The 25420-nt window shown below is 36.3% G+C and overlaps 1 pseudogene; it reads right to left on the bottom strand.

Moving 5' to 3' along the window:
* LOC138711627 (cytochrome P450 6j1-like) lies at positions 1-25420 on the bottom strand (annotated as a pseudogene).

Genomic DNA, 25420 nt, shown 5'->3' with positions numbered 1-25420 from the left:
TATATTCATTGCATTTTATTTAAGAAATATAACATTCCTAATATTCTAACTTGTTTGCAATATATACAACTGTTGCACAGAGTACACACACCATCATTTTAACGCTTGTCTCCTTCAGTGTGAGCAGAGATGTTTTGTGATGGCATAATTTTCTAACCAGATCTGCCGGACATTTAGTCGAGCTTCATGTGGAGATTTTAGTGAAATTGAGGGGTAAAGTTCCCAGTGCTGACACAAGAAATGATTTCGGGTCGAACACCAATGGAATAGGAGTGTCCTTGGCGGGCGACACTTTGTAGTTGGACAAAATGTGGATGAATCCCATCTTGACCTGCATGATTCCGAACCGCATACCTGCAACAAGATTACATCATTTGTGTCATACTCTACCAACATCGACTTACTTTTTGTAGTGCGGTAAGAACAATGTCAATATTGACGGTAATGAATTTTTGAATGACGCACATAATGTGATAAACTTTTTAAGGCAATTGTTTTATACAATCTTGAAGATCTTATGACCTAATGCTAGTTGCCATGATAAGCAAGTGTACTGCTTTCTACAGTACGCCAACCCTTACCAGGAGGTTTGACTTGTGTCTCCGTACATATTCACCTAGTTTCTCTAACTTTTGAATCAGTCTGGTTGGCTTGCTTTTACAGAGCCGGACTCGCACGGAAGACACTAGCCTCTCCTCCACACTAAAACTCTCGTATTCTCCTCTCCACCTTTCACTCTTGGAATGGTTTGGAATTTCTGTGTGTTATGGTTTCCCTCATCCGCCAGATACCTCCAGCTATGAGAATAACTCGAAATACATCCGCAAATGGCATATGAGTATGACGAATAAATTTTCCATGCATAGATTGTTTCTGCAGGAAAAATAAATGGGTTTAGTTTGACTTTCCGCTCACTCTGTAAACCAGCGGTGACCAAAACTCGAGCTGCAGTGATTACATGCGACAGACAGCGTATGAAGTAAGGAGACGGGAAAAGGTACTCGGCATGAAAACTACAACCATTGGTGGTTCCTGTACTAACATCTTGATCAATCCCGCGTATAAAAAATATCAAACTTTCCTGTATCAGTAATGTCACTGCTGTCATCAAGAGCCAGTGAATAATATACGATTTTTCTTGCTTTTTTTAACCTTCCCCATGAATATAATGAGGAATTTTCTATGTATCATTAATGTCATTACTGTCATAGAGAGCCAGGGAATAATATACAATTTTTCTTGCTTTTTTTTTCAACCTTCGCCTTGAATATAATGAGGAATTTTCTAAATTCTTCTCTCGATACTTGGCCGAGAAATTCGTAGTTTTTCAAAATTAAAAACTTCTAATGATGAAGTTATGTAAGCTATTTTAATCATTACTCTTTTGAGAAATTCTGTTCTATTAAAAGGCTTTAGAGCAGCTGTCGTCAACTCAGTGCACTCTCGGGCTAGCGTCTCTTACCCGCAGGTCTCTTACAGCACCAGCGTGCATTTGTGGCTGCTGGCGGGTCTACTCTTCCTGCTGTACGACGGGGCAAATCATGTTGCATACCCTTTACCCGTTTCAGCGAGTGCTGACGACCACTGCTTTAGAGCACGAGATATTTCAAACCCCATTAGGTAATTGACTTCCTTACATTTATTTATCTCATCTTTCTCTTCCTTGCTATGATTGAAAATATGTCAATTCCTGGCCTTTAACAGTTCGTTGGCACATAATATTGAATCAATTTTTCTACATATTATTATTAAATGAATAACAAATAAATAGTTATCCTCATGTAAAGATTAAGAATATTAAAATTGAGATAAAACCTAATAATTGCACCCTTCTAGGGAGAAGATCTAAAAATATCAATGTTCATGCACGTACAGAAGAATTATAGAAACACATAATTAGTGGTCAGTAATAATAATAATAATAATAATAATAATAATAATAATAATAATAACAACAACAACAATAATAATATTCACTGTGGAAATTAATATTTCTATATACTCCTAATTGAACCGTTGACCAAAGTAAACATATCACATTTTGTCCGACAGAACAACACAAAAGTTCTCCTCATTCTTTACCTTACTCTTACTGCTTGTAGAGATAGAGTTTGTAGAGCGACATGATACCGCCACTGCGTGCCTTCAGTACGTGAATGAAACACACAGCAATGTACAGGAAACTACTTGTACCCGTTTGAATGTCTGTGATTATACGATGTAATCACGACACCAGCTTTGGTCATCGCCGCTGTAAACCCTCTGAGGATCAGAAGAAATGTCAGAAGGAAGTGAAATAGGGAGAGGAGTACGTCAAGGATGCCCTTTATCAACTAACCTGTTCAACATCTATTTGGAGGATTAAATGAATCACTGTTTTCAGAATATGGGAGGAGTGATAATAGGAGGAAGAAGAATAAACCGCATAAGATTTGCTGATGATATGACGTTGTTAGAAAAAGAGGAGAAGCTAAATGACAGCTGTGAGCATTAAGGGATGGAGATAAATACAAACAAGACGAAGACCATTGTTATAGGAAGAAAAGTAAAGGAGGTAAACTGGAGAATTCTAAATGAATCAGGAGAGCAAGTGGTCAGCCTGAAATACTTCGGATGTACTATAAGCAGTAACATGAGCTGCTGGCAGGAAGTCAAAAGGAGGATAGCAATGGCAAAGGAAGCTTTTAATAGAAAAGGAGCGGCCCCCTGGAAAAATATGTAATGGAGAGACTAGTGAGTGCTTTGTGTGGGGCAGAAACATGGACATTTTGGCGAAGTGAAGAGAAGCGAATAGTAACGTTTAAAATGTGGATATGGAGGAGAATGGAACGTGTGAAATGGACAGATAGAATAAGAAAACAAGCTGTGTTGGAGAGAGTGGGTGAAGAAAGAATAGTACAGAAACTGATCAGGAACAGGAAAAAAGAGATGGCTGGGCCACTGGCTGAGAAGAAACTGCCTTCTGAATTATGCACTGGAAGGAATGGTGAACGGGAGAGGAGTTCGGGACAGAATAAGATATCAAATATTAGACGACATTGAGATATATTGATATGAGGAGACTAAAGGAAAGGCAGAAAATAGGAAAGATTGGAGAATGCAGGACTTGCAGTGAAATCTCTTCCCTTTGTCAGAAAACTATGAATGAATGAATTGATATTTATCCCATTACGCGACCTCCGAAATTAGAAATACAATTCTGTTACATTCTACAACATAATATGTAAGGAGTAACATGCGTCGAGTTACAGATAATGAGGATAATGCTAAAATATTTCATTGTTTATATACGACCCCTGTTCACTTACCAATGCATATTCGCGGTCCTTCTCCGAACGGAATGTATGAGAAATTTGGTCGACTCTTCTTATTTTCCTCTGTGAAGCGTTCTGGATCGAACCTGTCAGGTTCCGGGTAGTATTTTGGGTCGTAGTGAATTCCCATGATTGGGATGTAAACCGCAGCTCCCGCCGGAAGTGTGACACTCATTACTTTCTCATTAGGGGGCGGAAGTTTGTAGTTGGTGTTTGTGTCTCTGTCCAGGAACGGCAGTACGGGATACATTCTAAGCGTCTCTGTAACAAATATAATACATTTAGTACTATTTTAATTAAATTATTTCTTTCATAAATTCGTGATTATAAGAAGTGCTAGTTGGAATTGTCTTCTTTTTGCAGTCATTGATCTTATGCCACACTTACTGCCCTAAATGATCTCCATCGCCTTCACTGAACCAGCTAGAGTGAATGCGAAGATGGACACACTGTAAGTCTGTTGTAGAGTATTATTTAGATCCATGCAATTTATGATGTCTCATCAAAGAAATCGAGGTTCGATTCGCACCTGAATCTGTGAAATAATATGTATTGGACAAAATGCATTTATACGAAGTTTTATCTAAATACTACTTCAGTGGTACTAGACATATTTACGTGTGAACTACTTCTTCTGTATAATTATATGATCTTTGTATAGCTAGATAGACGAAACATCATAGTACATGGGAGCAATGTAATAAGTTAATAACCCTTAAACCTTTGTTCTTTCTGAACCGACGCATGCGAGTTGCGAGGTGCGAGGCCCGCTTCGCACAAATCCGGACTACACGAAAAATAGTGAGTGGTTTCTATAACTGCGAGGAACGAGGTCTACGTAACTCGCAGTTATAGAAACCACTCACTATCTCTCGTACAGTCCGGATTTTTGCGAGCCGGGCCTCGCACCTCGCAACTCTCATGCGTCGGTTCAGAAAAACCTAGGCTTTATAAGAGGTTCAGCAGAGCGCTCCTAAAGAAGGTTTCACAGTATTGACAATGAAGATTGAATTGTAGAAGAATTATTAGCAAGTGAAGTGGAATAACAGAAACATGATGTTACTATTGTCACTCGGAGCAAAAACTTACCGCATACCACCATGTCGAGGTACGTCATCTGTTGCATTCCTTCGTATGTGACACACTGATCATGCTTCGCAAGGACATCGGTGATTTCTGCATGCAGACGTTGTTGAATTTCTGGGTGAAGAGCAAGTTCATATAGGGCGTGGCTCATAGTGGTAGAGGAAGTCTCGAAGCTGGCCGTGAGGAAGTTGAAGGCCTGCGCCACAAAATCATCTTCCATCCCTGGATAAAAGATGTCAATAGTGTGTGAGTGTATAAATTTGCTCTATAATCATGTTACATGTTTGTAGAATAACAATAGATCGAGAAATTTAAATTTAAATAACAGCAATGGACACTTACTATAAAGGAGACATATTTACTTATCAGAACCCTTCCGCAACACGTAGTTGTACAAAGCCTGTCTGGTAAAGTGGACAACAAAGTCCTGGTTGATATAGAGAGAAGAGACGCCAAAACCGACACAGATAAAATTTTATGGCATTATAAAATTTGCAGGAGTGTTAAGAGAAGAATAATGTCAAGATAGAGGTAAAACTCTTGCAGGGAAAAGGTTGAATTATTCCTGAATTCTCACTTAAAGGTGCAGATTGAAATGTGGGTGAATTCCTATTGAAAATAAAGAGCTTTAATATACCGTGTACTGTACAATGAGAAAATAGGAAAGATTGGAGAATGTTGGGTTTGCAGTGAAAGACCTGCCCTTCGGCAGAACAATATGAATGAAGTAACTAATTAATGAATGTACAATGAGCGTCTCGTGTCTTTTCTAAGTCAAAGAATGTCACACTGCGCATGCTCCGAGCCAAAAGTTTTCGGTCGTAATGTGATCCAGATGGTCACTTCGCTTTTCTGTTCAAATATTGTCATATCTATACTGAGAATGAATTAAACGGTGAATCGCGCTACACATCTTGAAACATTTTCGCACGCTCAACATTTATTATTACTGTTGTAACAAATAAGCAATAAGATTACAGAGCATTCGCCACGAAGTAGGTTTTGCAATATTAAATGCCGTCGGCCGTTTACTGTTACAGGACGTGGCTGCCGAGGAAGTACTCTGTAACCTATACTGGGTGTTCAGTTCAAAATGTGTCTTGGCTCGCTGTATGCCTTCATGTGGCTAGCTGATGAGCCTAGAGAATTCAATCTTCCTACACTTCCGCAGCTCAGGTGTATAATCTAAGAGACAGAGAAGTTGGCTAGCAAGTACGGCGTTCATTCTGAAGAGTACGTGCCGATACGTACGGTAACACTAGTAGTGGCAGGAATGTGAACTGTTTGGAAATACGTAGTTACTGTCGGGATATGGGGAGAGGGTTAAGACGATTACTTACGTATTTGTTGACATTAACTTCGACGGTCAACATGGACACGGAGCATTTGATTTGTGTTGTGGAATGTTACCGTACGCAACCGATGATAAGAAATACCCTGCGTACGACTTGCCGGCGCAAAACACAGTTCGAAAGAGGTTATGGTAGCACACAGACCGTACAGACCGCCATCTGTTGCTACGACGTTCAAGTTATACCGTACACGTTCTCAAGTTCAGATTGAAGAACGCCTTAAATAATAGGCAACTTCTCTAACATTTAAGCTGAAACTCGCTTCAAATCGGTGACCCACCAACAGTGACGTCATGACACACTTTGAAATGAACACCCAGTATTTTCCCTGCTTCTAGCGTGGGAAGAATTTACGCTGGGCAAATGTACACATATAATACAGTTTGAAGGAACATCAAAGTAAGAGCGTATTCAGTCGAATTCCATTCAGTGCAGTTTAATTTGTGCCAACTCATTAATTAGATATTAGAACAGCGAATGTTAGCTTAATATATTTACATACATACCAGTACGTACATACGGACATACATACATACATACATACATACATACATACATACATACATACATACATACATACATACATACATACATACATACATACATACATACATACATGCATACATATGTGTGTATTTATTCACACTGCAATGGGTATATACCCGGTGGCAGTGGTAACTAATTACACTCAATAATGACAATAATAAACTTATTAATTAAAATACAGTTAACAATAATACCAATAATTAATACCAATAATTAATACTAACAATAATAATAATAATAATAATAATAATAATAATAATAATAATAATAATAATAATAATAATAATAGGGAATATCCTAAATTAAATGAAGCACGATCACTTAAAATAACATTTAAAATAAATCTAATTTGTATCTTAAACCTAAGTTCGAACTAAAACCCACGAGTATGATATGTTCATATCTGCACAAGTACCTTTCCACATTACACTCATTTCGCTGTCAACTCACTCACTGCACTGGAACTACGACACATTTCACTGATTCTATACTGATTTCACTAACACTTCAAAAACATTTCACTGTTCAAATACTTTGCACTGCCACTATAAAATATAAAGCTTCACTGACAGGAATACGTTTTACTTACACAACACACTTCACTGACACAACATAATTCTTCACTGATGCAACACTTCAATAACAAAATATCATTTACACCCTTTACATACTGTGTATAATTACCGTCTATTAGTAAAGTCCTTAAGCCTATTTTTAAATACGTTTTTGGTTGTTGGTAAAGCCTTTAGTAAGTCTGCAGATAAAGCATTACATACATACATACATACATATGTACATAATTTTATATAAATGCATAAATATTCGTATATATATATATATATATATATATACACATAAGTGTTCTGCCCATGTGCAGGTCTTTCACTGCAAACCCAGCTTTCTCCAATCTTTCCTATTTTCTGCCTTCTTCTTAGTCTCCCCATATGATCGACATATCTTAATGTCGTTCATCATCTGATATTTTCTTCTGCCTCGAATTCATCTTCCGTTCACCATTCCTTCCAGTACATCCTTCAGTGGGCAGTTTCTACTCAGCCAGTGACCCAACCAATTTCTTTTTCTCTTTCTGATCAGTTTCAGCATAATTCTTTATATTTATTTTATAAAGAAATCGTAGGCCTAAAAAAGTGTTGTGCTATATTTCTAAAGAAATGTCCTGGAATTCAAGAATACAAAATTTAATGGAAAGGAAAGAAAAAAAAACCGGTATATTTTTAAATAAAAAAATGCGAATAAATTATATCTAACCGGAGACAAACTTGATGATATAGACTATAGGCTAGAACAATTTCCCACGAAATCGTTAAAATAGTTAACTCAATAGACATGTGTATCTAAGACGTCAACTTGGATATCGACAAAATTATTAAAACTAAATCCTTATAAAAGAGGGAGACAATATTTGCTAGACCACTAGGTCGTTGATATCAATAGGATTACTTTCTTTCGTAGAGAACAAACTGTAAGGTAACTTCTTGGGTCATCACTACACTTCAGGCTTTTTAGCTCGAATAGGAGACTTTGCAACATAGGCGGAGTTATGGGGGAACATGGGGGGCACTGCCCCGCCAAATTTATCTCAACCCTTTTTTTCTATTAATGTTACAAAATATTGGATTAAAAAAATGATTAAGTTTTTGTGCTTAAATTGATGATTAATGTCTTCAGATCATGTGCCTGAACTATAACATTTATTTCAAATTTCTGAATGTACTGTATAAGAATTGCTATACCTCATTTGAGGAATGGAAACATTGTAATGTTTTGTTTGTAACAGCCTGTACTCATGTGTTAGAAGTCTGCAGGTGTTCGGGCCGCCATTTTGAGAAATATGAATAACACTGCACAACAATGCTGAAAGAAGAAAAGTGATCTCGGTATAATGTGTAAACTTAAAGACGAGATTAAATAAAGTAAATAAGAGTTATATTTCATATATCTTCAGGAAGGTAAACTTCATATAAAAAGTTTCTGTAGCACTGTTACATGGTTTTATTGATGTATGCATGTGTTTCTGTACGAGAGAGAAAAAGAGGGAGACTGGTTTAAGTTATACCCTATTAAAATTTGTAGTAAACCTACAGTTCAAGCCCTATACAACTCGGTCCGAAAATTCGCGGATATGGATGTAACACTGTAAGAAACATGTTCCCGAAAACACTTTTATTAAATGATCGTATTCCGATATACTGTACTACGGTGAAGCTATAACGGGAGGAGAAGGTAAATTATGTCCCACATAACCCCATTATATGGGGATTCTATGGTTTTGCTTTGCCCCTCACCCCAAGGAAACGGTTCTGTCTCCGCCTTTGGGTTACAAAAATTTTATGTAAAAATCGCTAAATGTATGCAACACAAGAAACTCTCGAGCGATGATATTGCTTAAAATTAGCTGCATTAAAGAAAGTACGTTTCAGCCTACGCTGAACGAGCCTGTATATCCGAGATCTAGTCATCACTAGTAAAGTAGGAAAGCAACGCTCATAGATGAAAAACATTGATTACCGCGCTGAGGATCGCTTCACTAGATAAACAAAAGTTTTTGATCTTAAATGAAGATTGATGACTATGTCTAATGCACATAACAGTTAATACCTTGCCTTTATTCTGTATGAAAAACACATCATCGTGCTTGAATAATGGCTAACGAGGAAGACAGGCTTCGGCACGAATCGGAGTCACGTGATTGTCATGGTCTAGTCATGGCCACTTGACAATCGACTAATATAAGTATATGTTCAAAGTCCTAAAAAAACAAAGGAATTGCTGTATTAAACTCATGTTAAGCGTGCATTTACATATAAACGTGTTCAATGTTGGTCATGTTGTGACTAAGAATGTGACGTCGCCCCGTAGCCTACTTGAATCCTGTATTTGTTAGTAAAATATTGTAATAAATGTTTGTGCTGCAGCTATTGTTAACCGAACAAAAATATTGACGGTCTTATTAAAATTAAGTAATAAAATTATTTAAATTGAATTTAATATATAGATATATTCTATTCACAGAAACAAACAGTAGCGTTATTCCTAAAGATCTTGGGCGTACAGTATCACTTACTGTTGGAATCAGTGTTGATGCCTGTAGATGGATCTTGTTGCATCTTCTTTCTAAGCTCAATGATGCTGTCCAGAAAATCTTTGCGGATAATTCCATTTTTCTCCCTAAAAAAATTCAAGCATCCTTAAGAGTATGTATATGTAGGCCTAACTCATCATTACCATCATGAACATTCGTAAAAGGAACTGTCGCCTCTAGTTTATAAACTGAGCTTGTTGGACCCAACAACGTCTTGGCCTTCCTTGGTCCCTGTTTCCCTGTGGTTGATACTGCATTGCTAATTTCGAAAGTCCATGTCTTTCCATCCTTGTTACATGTTCTTTCCAGTTGTTTTGATTGTGTATATGTAATTATATTATTAAGTTCTTAAGTGTTAGAAATTTCTAGGTTTATAAATAATTACTACAGGAAGTGAATTATTTTTCTTTCAGTCGAAATGTTATAATCCTGTACCCATGACGTTATGTTAATATTGTAAGTGAGAAATTGAATTCAGGTACTCATTTTACACGTAGTATATTATTATTCTAATAAAGGGTCAAACTTTTGCAATTATGTAGGATTCAATGGAGCGTCTAAAATTAGACTTGATTGTTTCCAACTGTTGTTCTTTTTTGTACTAATGATAGGCTTAATTATAACTTTTGACTTTCTCTTATTTATATATCTTGAGACTGACAAGGTATTTTTTCCTCTAATTCCTTAAACAAATGTTAAATTCATGTATCTGCACACATATCTATCAAAAGTTTCATGGTCCCATGCAGAGAAACATTACAGTCGTTCTCCGCACTCCAAGAAGACTTTGCTCTACGGTGTGCCACATCACCGATGATGTCTACCGGAGTAATAAACGAAACGTGTGGTAACAAGAGTCCTAGCAGACCACTGCCCTATGGTCCGGATAACACCGATCCCAATGACGTTTTTCAGGCCATAGGCCGTGAAAGCCTACATTCTAAGATGAAAATCTTGTGTTAGGCAACCCCGTGATCCAGGCACCATATGGGTTTTGCCCGGGTACTCCGGTTCCCCTTTGACATGCCAACAATTGTCCATCATCATTCATTATGAGAGTAGTGTAGATTCACAGTCTGTAGTGCGCACTGGATAGTCTTTGACGGACTAAGTGGTCTAGGCAAACTAATGACCTTTCCATTGGACAAAAAAAATAAATACACATTATGCAAGATAGTTGTGTCTCATACTGGTGAAGAAATAATTTCAAAATTGAAGTATTATTTGATAAGAACAGAAATTATTTTAGGCATTACTGGTATCTAAACTGGTCTTTATTTTATCGTCTTTAGCAACCTAAACAGTATTTTTATAAATAGTTTTAGGCATGCCTATCTAAACTGGTCTCATTTCATCGTCCTTAGAAACCTAAACAATAGCTTTATTCACAGCACTGAATTAATAGTAATATACGTTACAAGGGCGGTATGTTGACGTTTTCATGGTCGAGGAAAAGATTGAAAAAGCGAAACGTAGTTGAGCTTTTTTAATTTCCGAGAACATGAAAACAAACATACCGCTCGTGTATCGTACATTATTTTGTGCGAAGATCGTTTATTACATAACTGAAAGACGAATTTCTAATTAGTTGCAATGAAATCTCCATGTTGGTTTCTGTTTAATGACGGCAACTTCGGAAAACCAAAATATCTTTCTTCAACATTGTTGATATAAAATGTTTTCTGTGTTTACTATACTCCAGCAGGCCGTGATATACGTCTGTCTTTTTTCCCCAGTCTATAAATGCGAACTTAAAACAAACGGTAAGGTTATGTAATGATTTATTTTTCATTTTAATATTTTAACAATATTATTTATATAACATATTGCAGTAATAACATCGGCATCTGGAATCTTGTTGATTTTTTCACGGCTTCCTTAATGTTACTTGTATCAGGAATGCAATAAGTTTCGTGGAGTAGTAGACTTTACTTAATTACTGCAAATATTTAAAAACAATAATTAACATTGCAATTAGCTGAAATTGCAGTGGTAAGTTTCCAATTTATAATTATTACTATGTTAAACGTATCTAAAAATAATATGTTAAAAGCCTAAAGCAGTAAAATGAATGTCGCGCTTAAGCTGTAAAAAGAGGGAAATTGTTATGTGTGTTACGTTGGGAATACTGAATGTGGTATTTCACACTTACCGCGTATTGGTTCTGTGCGGAAAAGAAGCAAATACGCACGATCTCGCACAAAAGTTTTTTATTCACTGCTGTCAATTAAAAACTTTTCCATGACAACCAAAATATTAGCAACTATAAAATCCATACATTCAATCATTTATAACTACTTCATAAAAATCACATTACAAAGAAAAGTCGTACAATTTAAAATTGAATTTAGATACCAATAATGAAATGTAGATATCAGTAATGGATAAAAATAAAATTTTATATCTCACTAGAGTAAACCGATTTATTGTAGTTGTGAAAATTAACGCCCGTGGCGCGTAAAATCTAATTTTGCTCTCTTATTACTATTATCATAAACTACTCGACTACAGTATTGAAGTTAATAGAAAATATCAAAAGTTACAGTACTGTCTATATAATTTGTACAACATTTTTCAGCATCTTGCACTTCCAATCGCAATATTATGCCAATACGACAAGGACTCGATCCATTCTAGTACGGACATGAGAGTACTTGCTTATTGCTGTTAAGGAATCTGGAGGTTTATTGCTGCCCTCACATTAGCTCGCCATCTGTCCCTATGCTGAGCAAGATTAATCCGGTCTCTATCATCATATCCCACCTCTTTCAAATCCATTTAACATTATCCTCCCATCTACGTCTCGGCCTCTCCAGAGGTATTTTTCCCTCCGTTCTCCCAACTAACACTCTATATGCATTTCTGGATACACCCATACGTGCTACATGCCCTACCCATCTCAAACGTCTAGATTTATTGTTACTAATTATGTCAGGAGAAAAATACAATACGTGCAGTTCTGCGTTGTGTAACTTTCTCCATTCTCCTGTGACTTCATCTCTCATAGCCCCAAATATTTTCCTAAGCACCTTATTCTCAAAGACCCTTAACCTCTGTTTCTCTCTCAAAGTGAGAGTCCAAGGTTCACAACCATACAGAACAACCGGTAATATAACTGTTTTTCGAATTCTAACTTTCAGTTTTTTTGAGAGCAGACGTGAGAGTATCGGGGAAATAAAATAATGAGATGGAACAAAACTATGTAGTTGGGAAGAGGGAGCGTATTAACTATATTAAAATAAGTCTTTTTAAGAGAAAGAATCCCTGAAATCAAAATCTCTTTCTCCGTGTCGGGGGTTATTATATAACACTCGCACATTCACAAAAATGTAATCTACAAAACGACGTTGATACACTAATCTGATTGTAAAGAAATGCAGCAATAACTTGACTGTGCAATTTTTAGCATATTTGAGAATGCATTCTGCTGTATATCGTGCCCTATATTTGTCAGTTTTAATGACTTAGTTAGGTCTATATATATATTGCTTGATTTTTGGCAACCCAAAAGTTCAGATGAACTAAAGGGAGATCATCAAAGGTAGTCTAGCGGATAACGTGCTAACTGGTTAAATTCAAGATTCGTTGGTTCAAATCTGGCCTAGGGTGATGGGTTTTAATGGATGACGAAATCCATAGCTTAGCTTTTTCCAGGAGGAACTAAAGCTGTGTATTCCATGTATATTTACAGCACGTAAACAATTCTGTTTTTTATATTCTACTCCATGCAAAATTTATAGGCTAGGTAATTTTTCTTTAACGTTGATTTTCGACGCTGAATAATCTCTGCAGTTGAATGCCTCGTTACATCAACTGCTATTATCGGCTATATGTATTGGAGAAAATATATTAATATATTTCCTAATATTCCATATTAACTTCAAGAATCTATATATATAATTTGAAGTGGTAATGGAAATTACGGGAAAACGGCTGAACGGATTTTAATGAATGACTCCTTCGTTTGAAGCTTGGGACTCAAAGATTAAAAAAAATATATATATTAGTTTTCAGTGAAATGTCAGTTTTTCTACATAATTTTCCTATTTTCCAAAATCCATCTGTCGTCAGTTTTGAGAACTAATGGCTTTTCAGAATAAAACAAAGCACACACATTACAATAAGCAATATTACATGAAGGACATGACCTGCAGTATTGCTGACATATTTAGAGCAAATCAGAGCAAATTCTGTGACATAATAATGACAACAATATGTCGATCATCATTTGTGTAGTCGCCCTCCGTATCATAGTTGGTATAGCGCTAGCCTTCTATGCTCGAGGCTGCGAGTTCGATCCCGGCCGAGGTCGATGGCATTTCAGTGTGTTTAAATGCGACAGAGTCATGTCAGTAGACTTACTCGCATGTAAAAGAACTTCTGCGGTACAAAATTCCGGCACACCGGCAACACTGATATAACCTCTGTTGTTGCGAGCGTCGTTAAATAAACCACAATTAAAATTTAAAAATTAATTTGTGTAATTTTTATAACATCTCTATAATTGGTTATTAAAAACTTTCAAGACTTACTAAAAATAATTTACAGATCTGATTCTGTGGTGTGTAATTTTCTGAGTACAGCTGTGTATTGGGTATTAAAAACTACGAAACTAAAGATGGTTTGATGACATTATCACCATTAAAAGTGAAATATTATTATAGTTAATGCCATGATACGAGTATTTGTCACTAATATACATATTAATGACATAGCCTATTGATATGAAACTCAAACCTATAAGTAGACGTAGAGAATATATCTTAAATTAGATCTTCATTTCTGTAATTTACTGAGTGACAGCTGTATAATATATAGAGTATAGACTATATTACTGAAAACTACAAAACTTACGTAGGTTAAAATTATTTTTATTAGAAATGAAATATTTTTATAGTTATTAAACATGTGGTGTGGGTCTTTTTCATATATTTTATGCCGGGTTGGTGTGGATATTTATATGCGTGATTCTCTTCAGTATTGTCTGGAGAGAGCACAAAAATTACAATTTCTAAGGAAAGACCAGAAGGTATTACTTACTGATAAAATAAGTGGCGTACAAGATTTTGTAGTCTTCCGATCATTTCAGAAGGATCTCCTAGCAGGATAAAATGATTCTATCCTCTACATTTCAAGGTAGTTCACGAAACATGCAGCAGCTATACCAAGATACTATATCTAATAAGAGTCTAGGGAGCGTAAGCAATTCTGCTCCTCGCAATGCCGAATGAGGGCGGAAAGCGACGACTGCTATATCTGCTATGCTGAATGACAGCCGACAGCCGTAAGAGAGGAAGCAGACAATACTGCTCCTCGGATGCCGTGCGGTCACGTGCTCACTGATTGTAATAATATAGTTTTTATGTTAAAATATATCTTGAGGTAGGCCTAACTGAATTTTCGGTCATTGTATTATAATTAAATGTAAAGAAATCTAATTACAATTAAAATGTTAATATTAAAAGAGCTCTATTCTCTATACGTATGTAGAGAAAACATAAAAATATCTATGGACCACAAAAAATCGCCCCCACTTACCCCTCAGCGCCCTCATAATACCGAATGACAAAGAAAAGGGACAACTGCTCCTCGCTATGCTGGACAGTGGACATAGTCTGAGTTTGGCAGGTCATGTTTCGCGTCATATGTTATTCTTATTGTCGTGTTTTCGAGCCTGTTGTAATTTTGTGGTGCTCAGACTGAGTATCATTGTTCATCAAATTCGCGCCCTTTAATTCTGTGGTGTTCAGACTGAGTATCATTGCTCATAAAAATAACATTCGTATAATGTGAATGCAGACTATAAGTTTGTGTATTATAATGTTATGAAATGTTACGTAACATCATTTTTCATGTTTATGTTGCTTAGACTGAGTTCTTCTTGCTTATAGTAGGATAAGTGTCTTTTAAGAAATAATAGAGATGGTTTTAATTAATTTTGGAATGGTCATGAATGATAAAGGGTTAGCTGTTTCGTATTATCGTGCGTTTTGATGTATTAATAAGAGAATAAACATACCTAAACAGTTCAATTTTTCGGAGTATAATAAGGGCTTTGACTATAATAGAAATCTTAGAAGACATGTATCAAAAGCACATCCTCATGTTTTAAAGATAAACCAGAAGTCGTTTGCTTACGAGTGTTCTGCATGTCAAAGAAAATTTAATCACAATAAAAATTTGAAATTCCACGAAAGAGAAGTTCATGGTACCGGTACACCTGAAAATGTTAAGGAAAGCAAATTGAAATGTGGACTTCGTGAATTCACAACAGCTGTTAAGAAGAGTTTGTATGAACACTTCGAATTAGTACACTATGTTCCAGTCAAGAGCGAAAACAGGGAAATCTCCTCAATACAGCACTTCATGCAATGGAAAGGAGAAGTTGAAAAAGCAACAGTAACAAGGTATGTGAAACAGCAAGGCTCACGTCGTGTTGCTAATAATTGTACTAAACATTATTACTGTATGTCTGCCACAGGTCGGGACATTTTAACTCTCGTAGCAAAGGTGTTAGGCATATAAAAACTCATGGCAGCAACAAGATCAATGGTGTCTGTCCTGCAAGCATGGCAGTAACAGAAAATGAAGATGGAAGCTGTAAAATTAATTACATTTCCACTCATGTAGGTCATCAAAATGATATAGCTCACCTCTCTTTAACAGAGTCAGAGAGACAAGCATTGGCAACAGACATTGCTAATAAAATTTCCTTTCAATCGATACTGGACAAAGTTCGCGATTCAGTGTCACAACCAAAATTGGATCGTATTCACCTTGTCACTAAAAAGGACCTCCATAATATAGAACATTCTTATAATCTATGTTCTTCTTCAATACGGCATGGTGATGGTGGAACAAGTGTGGAGGCATGGGTGAATGAAATAAATGGCAGTGACAACCCTTGCGTGCTATTTTACAAACCACAGGGAACAATAAACGAAAAACATCCTGGTCTGAAGAACGATGACTTCATAAATTATTATGAACAGCGCTCAGCGGGAAATTCTGAGGAAATATGGCAATGATGTAATATGCATAGATGGGACACATGGCGTGAATAGTTATGGATTCGAGTTAATTACTCTTCTTATATTCGATGATATGAGGCAGGGGTTCTCTTGTTCTTTTCTTATATCAAATCGGAGTGATCAGTATGTCCTATCTGTATTTTTTGACTGCATTAGATAAGAGGTGGGGAAAATATGCCTCAAAGTTTTCATGTCTGACATGGCCGAGTCTTTTTTTCAATGCATGGAATATAATTATTCCACATGGATAATAATCTCAACTGGGACATGCAAATCACAGAAACCTGCAGAAAAGTATATTCTATTATTCATGTGCTAAAAAGGATAAATGTTCATCTTCCCTCTTGCTTAAAAAAGTCCCTTGTGCAGACCCTTGTATTTCCCTATTTTGACTATGCTGACATTTTACTGACTGACCTTTCCAGCGACAACAAAATGAAACTTCAACATGCTCATAATTTGTGTGTACGTTTTGTAAGCAATGTTCGTAAATATGATCATATTACCCCATCCCTGGAAGCAATAGGTTGGCTTAAACTAGATAAGAAAAGAAATTTACATTCACTTCTCTTTCTCTTCGAAATCTTGAACTCTTCTATTCCTTCGTACCTGTCGTCTCGCTTCACTTACCTTTCTTCCCACCACAATCTGAACACACTCTCTCGCCATGAAACAATACTAACAATACCATCCCATCGCACCTCTTCATACTCATCCTCTTTCACAATAGCCCTGCCAAGACTCTGGAACTCGCTACCTGCTAGCATCAGGGACTGTCGAAATAAAATTCAATTCAAGCGCAAACTTACTAGGCACTTGGTCAGTAATTGAGACTCGTTCAGACATGGTTTCTTGTAAATAGTTCTTTTAATCTACCACAAAATATCTCAATATCCGGTAATTTCATCACTATAGAATTTTGTTATTGTAGGTTTAATTTGTAATTTAGTAAATACAAAAATATTCTTTGTTCTTAACTTCTATGATAAAATGTCTAGCTTTCATTAATCAGGTATTCTTGTCGTACTTTAATTTTTATTGTAATTGTAATTGTAAATTTAATATTAATTGTAATCTTATTGTTCATGTTATAGTTGTAATCCCCTGGTAGAGGGGCAGAGAAGGCCTGACGGCCTTATCTCTACCAGGTTAAATAAATAAATCTAATCTAAATCTAATAATTATGGATCCACCAACTATGAGGTTGTATTGTTAATGGCATGTAGACAGGACCTAGCGGAAAATTTCAGGAAAAGAAAACAGGTACTGTAGATGTGTACAAAATTATGAGGACGTTAATGCAAGAACGTGATATCACTACTTTTGACATGATGGTACCAAGTGTACTAAAAAAACTACTTCAAGATCCTGATACAACTCAATTTGGTACATACATTCGAGAAAATTACCTGAAGAACGTAAAAAGCTGTGCATACTGATATAGACTTCATAGCGGAATCAATATTAATATGGATATAGAGAGAAGGCACAGGACGCTAAAATATGTTTATTTACATGGAAAAAATGTAAAACGATTAGATAAGGCAATTTATGCTCTAATGACTTTTGAGACAAACTCTTCGATAGACTAGTTATTCTTACTAAAGGTAAAATCACGAGCAAGCTGAAAGACTAAGAAACAGACACAAATCGGGAACTGAGCTTAACAAAGACCTGATTATTAGAGTAGAAAACGGATGGACGATACCTTCATCTTCCGATGTGAAGGATGTATATTTTGTACAAGAATCTGCTCTTAGCTGCAAGTGCAAGTTGTTGTGTATTGAATGTAACACCTGTATTCACCAATACACATGCACCTGTTTGGATTCATCTATTAAATAGAACATGTGTAAGCACATCCACAGTGTTTGTTTACTGAGAGCCAGCCAAAGTGTTGAAGAAAGTAGGCCTAATACTGTTCACTCCAATGAAGAATATGATTTATTTATTTATTTGGATGCTGAAAATGATATTGAGAAAGAAGAAATTGTATCCGAAATTATGAAGAACGGAGATTCCCATTCTTCCTTGTCATTCACAAATCAGAAAGAGAAAGTGAAAGCAGAATTAATTAACCTTATTGATTCAGTAATGACAGAAAGTGAACTTGAAGTTTTGAAACGACATAAAGCATCCTTTCATGCAACACTTGCTGCAGTACGTCCCAAAAGTGAATGTGAATCTATGGGAATCTGCAATTCCAATATAATCCATGCAAAGAAAAGAAATATAGTTCCTCAGAAAAGACTGTTTCTGTAAAAAAAAAAAAAAAAAAAAAAATATATATATAATGCTATGACTAAACCTAACCATGTAGAAGCTCAGAATATTAGCTTAACTTTATTGCAAGAAAAGTGATAGGTCTACTATAGATAAGTAGGCCTACCTATAAAGGGAAATTTCTTTTTCATTTACTGTTGTTGGTTTGTGTAAATAATAACTGTACTGTGATAAAAACAATGTAATGAGTGTCGTGTTAATGCAGTAGATTTCTGTTCTTAAACAGTGCGATACAATGACTCACAATTAGTGAAATTAATTTAGGTGTACACATTTTATACTCAATGAACTTTACAGTGATTCATGAAGCGCAGGAAGTTGAAATCATCAGTCATCGCGCAGAAATCAGTTATGTTACTCTATAAACGAAATCCAGGAATTTAATTAAGTCGATGGTGAGAGGAAGATTTTCCGTGGTCCAAAGATATTTTTATGTTTTCTGTACATACGTATAGAGAACAAAGCTCTTTTAATATTGACATTTTAATTGTAATTAGATTTCTTTATATTTAATTATAATACAGACAATGACCGAAAATTCAGCTAGCCTACCTCAAGATATATTTTAACATAAAAACTATATTATTACATCAGTAAGCACGTGCAGAATTTCCCATCTCATCTTCGGACAAACACAATAATGGTGAATCATGGCATATGTACACAGTGACTGAAATACAGGTATTTATAAATAAGTTTAATTTAGTTTAAAATGCATAATCTCCACACTGCACGGCATTCCGAGGAGCAGTATTGCCTACTCCCTCTCCTACGGCTCTCGGCTGTCATTCAGCATAGCAGATATAGCAGTCGTCTCTTTCCGCCCTCATTCGGCATTGCGAAGAGCAGAATTGCTTACGCTCCCTAGACTCTGTCTATGTCTATTGTTCGAAAGCAAAGCAAATGTGACATATTCTTAACTCTCACCTACAATCCACAATGACCTGAAATAGCTACTACTGCTTTACTCCCACATGAAAAATCCACTGATCGTCCTGACATTGTTACTTGCGTTTTCGCTTTTAAACTCAAAAACCGAAGATGGATAGGTTCAAGAAAAAGTATTTGGCATAAAGAAAACCATTAAGAGAGAGTACGTTTCATTATTATGGAAGCAAATGACTTTTAAAATGACTGGTAGGCCTATTCTTCATTGCAAATAAATCTGAAAAATTTTTATTTGAATTTCTAATTAACTTAGTTTCCAGAATTCGCTGCATAAGCCACTAATATTATTATAATCCTTAAACCATACCAAGTTTCATTTGCAATTAAACATTTACCTCTGAGTGATTACATTTTTAATTTATGTTTTGTTTAACGACGCTCGCAACTGCCGAGGTTATATCAGCGTCCCAGGTGTGCCGGAATGTCATTCCCCAGTTCTTTTACATGCAAGTAGATGCTGACATGAGCCTGTCGCATTTGACCACACTTAAATGCCATCGACCTGTGCCGGGATCGAAGTACTATACCGACTGTACCATCCTGGGTGACACCTCTGATTGATACTCTGTCTGATATGTACATCTACTATTAGGCTACCGGCTGAAGATTTGTGTCAGAGGAGGAACAATTGTTTGTATACATCTGAAGTGTGATTAGTGTGATATGTAGAGTTCTGCGTTTGGCTACTTTGAATACAAGTTAGCTGTACGTCGAGCATACTCTTTCTACAGAGAGCAAGTTGCGAGGGAATAGTATTCACGCTGCGGTCTCTCCCCGTACGCTTCGGTACTGTGTGCTTATATCTATTCATTCGTATACTTGTGTCTATAAGTCAGTGAGTAACAGGAATACTACTCATGTACAAAATACCAATTTATTTTAATAACAAAAAATGAAAAATATATTTAAAGGCAGCTAATATGAAATAAAAATGATTTTTCACTACGGTTAGGCAAAACTGAAGAATTTCAGGAACCAGCCCCTTTATTTTCACGAGCATGTACATGCAATGAGTAAACCATTCGCACTAATATAAAGATACATTTACTGAAATATATTAAACAATATTAGATATCTATGCTGTGCAAACACAGGCTCTCAGAGACGCTCTTTGCTCTCCAATGAAGCTATGTAGTAACAAAATCTCGAGCAGCTTTAACAATTGTAACAACATTAATCTAAAAAGCACATTCGAATTTCATCCTACAACCGCTTTTGCTAACATTATAATATGTTAGTCGTAGTGACATGAAAGAAATCTAAGTCTCAACAAATTTTGAACACGACAAACAACTCAGGTACCACTAAAAATATATTTCGTCGCCATGGCTACCTGCTGCCAGAAATTTGTCTACCGCTGATTTTTGCAATAAGTAAAACGCATTAATTTACTTCAGTTTTAATCAAAGGTTAGAATTAACAAATGGAAAAACGTAAATATATGGAAAAACTTGAAATGAAACAAATTACGAGTGTGTGATTTACGAGTCTCTACACATTACAATCAATGACTAAACATTTTAAGTGGGTGAAATGAAAAATTTCTCCTTGTTTTTATAAAATACATGTTCTTTTTTTTTTCCTAATGAAGTGTTGGCTACCAAATTCTTCTACGCCTAACTTTGTTTTGATTTCGCGTGTTCATTGAACAACAGATGTGTATAGGGTCTGGTGCTGCTGATCTATACTCCATACATACCTACAATGTTGCGGGTCTCTTGGAGGATTTAGGCAACCAAACGTGAGACTGTAGTGAGATATATATATATATATATATATATATATATGTTACTAGTCAGCGATGCATGCAATGGCGTTCGAAAGAAACTGACCACCCTACCCCTTTATCTCCTGGCTAAGTTTCCTCATGGTGTCACTTATAAATTTGAAACCTGACTTCATACAGTTGACTAAATAACAACAGTCAAACATTATGGAATAAAATATCCGTAAACTGTATAATAATGCGATTTTCAGTTATTAATGCATAGTTTAAGATAGTTCAGTGACTCCTACTACAGATACAGACCGATTATTTAGTTCTGATAGCTCAGCGACGCGAAAGAGGGGAAGTAATAGGAGGAGTGTGGAGAGTTCCGGAGTAGCGATAGGGCGAGCAGTCTGTAAAGGCAAGCGAGTGAATAACCCAAACACCCCTTGGCGTAACTAAATGGACTCGCCTGTCCCACGCGCACATCTCCGACGACTATCAGGACTAAATAATCGTACTGTAATTCTCACAGTGTCCTTCGAACACTGACCTGTATTCCACTGTATCCCACACAGAATTCCTCACGAAATCGGTGACGCTATCATCCACTATCTTGAGTCTTAACACCTTGAGCAGATGGGGCGAGAAAAAGGCGAGGACCGAGGCGATGGATTTCAAATGAGAGAAGTTGAAGAATTTGTGCAGCATCTGACAGAATTCGGCGCCCTCACTCTGCAGCGACCTCGTATCAAGTCCGAAAGCGCAGGAAGCTATCACGTCAGTGGTGAAGCGCGCCATAGTCTCTTTCACATGCACTGTGGGACCTGTGGACACAAATTACAATGCATGAACGATAATTTTTGGTTTGCGTTGTAGCATGTGTATTCTTGTGTTCAGACTATGAAACCATTTTCCATTTGTTTTGTGTAACCATAAGTAAGAATACGACTTGAATAATATGATCCTGATAATGCAATATGTAAGTGGTTGTGACGCTTCGATGATATTCGATTGCAAAATTCATATTCTTCTTCACGATACAAGCGTTATGAAAAGTCAAAATTGCGCAAAAAATCAGTTTCCCTATTTTATTTCCCGACTGGACTTTAAGAATTACATTGCCATCTATGAACCTTATAAACTTTATGTCGAAACTACGCACACATATTTCTAAGCCAAATAATTAGATCAACGCAATTAGGCCTACAGATTTAACCCTCCGCTGGTATCATGTATTGTACAGCATTCATCGGTAACAAAGGTTCCGTACCACCTTAGGTATTTAACATGCATATAAACAGATACTGTAGATTGGCCTATATTTATTTACGAAACCGTTTTTACTATTAAGTTATGACTTTCCTACACACAAAAAGTAACATAGCTATAATAAAAGTACATAAATGTGTAGTTTTAAAATACCGGAAAACAGTGTATAGAAATATCCTTCTTCTGCTCAGTACAAACTGGTCTGCCACGATTTGAACTACTCGTCTTCACATTTCTGTTCTTTTCTCGAGAGCAAAAACAACACATGGAATATTCGTTTAGCTTGATGGATCAAAGTTCGATTTCTTCGAGATCCCTGCCTCGTTTCGTCCTTACAAATGAAGATGTGTTCACAAAGAGCTCATGGACAAATTCGTGTCTACGTCTCTATTGATGTGAGGAGATACAATTTGGAAAGGCAGATTCTTAAAAAATCCTTTCCTTTTAGGTGTGGTTGTGATTTTCTTGACGTATGTAAGACCAATGCATTTAGAGTAGGTAGACTTAGAATTCCAAACATACAGGATTGGCCAACGACGAGTATAACATGAAACTGTGTAACTGTGTATCATTACGTCGAACACGTCAAGCCCTCCTTTCATATAATTGTAAAATTAACTTACTTCTACATAGAAGTACGTAATTCAAATAAATGGGAGAAGAAATTTTTACCACCGTGGAAAGTAACGGCTTAATTGCGTTGAACAACACCGAGGAACAATTGAATCCATTTAAGACCGGAAATAACGAGCTGTCGCTAGGGCAACGAATATTTTGAAAGTTTGAATAATGAAGTGAGATGACGTAGACGGGTATAAAATAAGAAACAGAAAGACCAATGTAACACGCAGAGGAATATCTCGCTGAGGTTGCGCGAAACCCCAGTTAACATCGGTACATTTATATGGCTATATATTGGTTACAAAATTAAAACTTGAATGATACATTGTAGACAAATTGAGTAGTTAGATCCCCGGCATTGATTTGATAATACTCACTCAGCTACGCTCAACTGACGAAGCGGTTTTAGTGCATGAGATTTTTGGCATGTTACATAACCCATTGACATTCACAAAAATGAAACACTGCTACTCTACCAAACTGTTCCGTTGTTTTTACTGCAGCATTCCAAGTAACTGTTTACGTTTAGAATTAGTACGTGTAGGTAATATTTTACAAAAAGAATATATGGTTTATTTAACGACACTCGCAACTGCCTAGGTTATATCAGCGTCGCCGATGTGCCGGAATTTTGTCCTGCAGGAGTTCTTTTACATGCCAGTAAATCTGCTGATATAAGCCTGTCACATTTAAACTCAATTAAATGCCATCGACCTGGAGCGGGATCGAACCCAAAACCTCGAACACAGAAGGCCAGCGCTAAAGCGACTACTCTACCGAATCCTACAATGTTTTATATTTATGTGAAAATCTGTTTGAGGAAAGATTTCGAATTGGACTTTGGACTTTGTTGTAAGAATCTTCACGAACAAATTTGAATAAACTTCAAACGATAAGATTGTGGTTTGTTTTCAGAAATTTAATTTTCTTAAGATAATTTTCTTCCTGAAAGAAAGATTCTTAAAAGCAAATAGTGGCTTCGAAGATAGATCTTCTGGGACAGTGGAGTTCTCTGAGGGATGAAGCACGGAATAAAGTATAAAATTTGACGAGAAACATGATACGACTCTGCACGACTCGATAACTAGCAATTATTCCAAATAAAAATAAAAAAGAATGGGCATTTGTCTTTTTAATTTATCATTTATGTTCAATGTATTTTCCATTCTGATTCTAAGAGTAAATTTAATATGAATAACCGCTAACCTTCTTCTGTTAATGGAGGAATTCGCTCAGATGACTGGGGAGAGAAAAGCAAGATAAGAAGAAAACACTCAACACACATCAAGAGGAAGATAGGTAACTCTCTGTTTCCCTATAGTAAAACAATTTAGAATTAGTAGAAATTTCGAAATCAAAAATAAGATTATAACCCCCGCTATATTTAGTGTCTGTATTACAAATTAAAAAAAAAACAGTGAAATCAATTTGAAATGGAAAAAAATACAGTGAACACTAATAAAATTACTCACTGTGAGCTTTGTCAAGATACTCCACCAATTGCTGGGCGCATTTGTCCACCAGGTGAAACATGTACTTCATCTTGCCTGACGTGAACGTGGGGGAGAGATATGTTCTCATATGTCTCCACTTCTATCCCTTCAGTGTGAAAATGCCGTTATGAAGTAGAGGGTCTCTTGCCTTTTCCACTGTGAACTTGCGATCGATGAAAACGTGAGCGTCCTTCACCAGGACGCTCTTAATGAGCTCCAGGTCGTGAATCACCAGGGCCGGTTGATCAAAGGCGAAGATCCCTACGTAAGGTTTATCCTTGTGTTCGTCGTATATAGTCTTCAAATAAAGGCCTGCTCCACACTTCTGAAGGACCACATCCTTGATATTACCCACGAAGGGCAAGGGGTTAATGTAAGGAATTCCACGATTTTTCCACAATTTGTACTTACGTGTAAAATATAAGTACAGAATGAGAGTGACTGAACTCAGAAATGTTATAACATTAAGGGCCAACGAGTCGAATATCACAGCCATCTTTAGAGATAAGAAATAATGTCGGTTTTTAAGTTAAATTTGGAGAACACCTTGCTCTACTGTGTATATTTGCTGTCTTACGTCTCGTTAAGATACAAAGATGTGAATTATGTAATATTTATATTGAGTTTAATCTTCCAGACTTGTAGTTGCGTACCCTGAGTCCT

The sequence above is a fragment of the Periplaneta americana genome, chromosome 13, assembly GCF_040183065.1.
Source record: "Periplaneta americana isolate PAMFEO1 chromosome 13, P.americana_PAMFEO1_priV1, whole genome shotgun sequence".
NCBI lineage: Eukaryota > Metazoa > Arthropoda > Insecta > Blattodea > Blattidae > Periplaneta > Periplaneta americana.
Note: the sequence above shows the minus strand (reverse complement) of the source record. Positions and strands in the feature narration are given on the sequence as shown.